The sequence below is a fragment of the Rhinopithecus bieti genome, unplaced genomic scaffold (genome assembly GCF_001698545.2).
Source record: "Rhinopithecus bieti isolate Rb0 unplaced genomic scaffold, ASM169854v2 scaffold_5476, whole genome shotgun sequence".
Lineage (NCBI taxonomy): Eukaryota > Metazoa > Chordata > Mammalia > Primates > Cercopithecidae > Rhinopithecus > Rhinopithecus bieti.
In genome coordinates, this window is record NW_016805433.1 from 2,344,255 (window position 1) to 2,345,945 (window position 1,691).

A 1,691-nucleotide genomic window follows, 5' to 3' on the forward strand; every position below is an offset into this window, starting at 1 on the left:
TTTTTTTTTTTTTTTTTTTTTTTTTTTTTTTTTTTTTTTGTCATTCATGAGTGTTGAATTTTTTAAAATATTTTACTGCATTTATGAAGATGATAATCTGGTTTTCATCTTTGTTCTTTTGATATGGTGAATTACATTGATTGATCATTGAGGGCTAAAATAACCTTGCATATCTGGAATAAATCAAATATGGTCATGAGGTGTTATTTATGTTGCTAGACTTGGTTTGCTAATATTTTGTTTAAATGTTTTTGGTCTGTGTTCTTGTCTTTAGTTTTCTTACCTTTTAATATGTTTATTATCAGGGAAATGCTGACTTGAAAATATTAAAAATGACTTGGGAAGTGATTTTTTTAATCTCTGTTTTCTGAAAACTGTCATGTATTACTGGAAATATTACTTCTGAAGTTTTTAGTAGAATTAACTAGTAAGTCCATCTGAGACTAGAGTTTTCTTTATGGAAAGGCTTTTAATTATTAATTCAAATTATGTAAAATATATAAGGCTATTCAGATTTTCTGTTTCTCTTTGAGTCCATTTTTATTATCTGTAACTTTTCCTTATGCCATTTTTATCTCAATTTTATTAACGTATTACAGTCGTTTATGTTAATTTTATCTGATGCACATGTGTAAGACTGTCTCTGGGATATATACCTAGGTGTAGAATTTGGGGCTTTGTCTATCTTCTCCATTGCATCTCTGTGTTCTTTTACATTAATTTCTAATCTTATTTTTATATTTTACTTTCATTTGGTTTAATCAATATTTTTTCTAACTATACCTCACATTTTGATTTTCAATCTACCTTTTCTTTTTTCTTTTCTTTCTTTCTTTCTTTCTTTCTTTTTTTTTTTTTTTTTTTTTTGAATAGAGACAAGATCTCACTCTGTCATTCAGGCTGGAGTGCAATGGTGCGATCACAGTTCATTGAAGCCTCAACTCTCTGGGCTCAAGTTATCATCCCTCCCCAGCCTCCTGAGTGTGTAGGACTACAGTCATGCACCACCACACCTGGCTAATTGTTTTATTTTATTTTTTGTAAGCCAGGATCTCTCTATGTTGCTCAGGCTGGTCTTGAACTCCTGGCCTCAACTGATCCTTCTGCCTTGGCCTCCCAAAGTGCTGCGATTACAGGCTTGAGCCACCATGTCTGAGCAACTTTTTTTTTTTCTAAAAAAGGAGGATTTATTATTAAAAATTTCCATCTAAATGACGTTCTTGCTCATTGTTCCAGTAATTATTTTAGCATTTTATTATCATTGATGTCTAAGTGTATTTTAATATTCAGTATTATTCCTTTTGACTAAGAGTTACTTAGATATGTATATTTTAAATTTTCAAATGTATGAGATTTTGCATTTCAGAAATATTTTTGCTATTGATTTTATACTAGATTGCATTGTTGACAGAAAATATAAGTTATGTGTTACCTACTCATTTCTTACAGCTTACTTTATGGCCTAACACATGATCAGATTTGGTTTTTTGTTTCAGTGTTCCATATGTTCTTGAGAAGAATACATATTTTGTAATTGTTGAGTACGTAGTTTTATATATATCCATTAACTGAAGGTTATTAAATATATGATTTGAGTCTTCCATATATTCATTTTGGTTTCTACAACTTTATTTATTTATTTATTTATTTTGTGATTTATAAATCTCTTTTGTTTTCATTCCTTTTTTTTT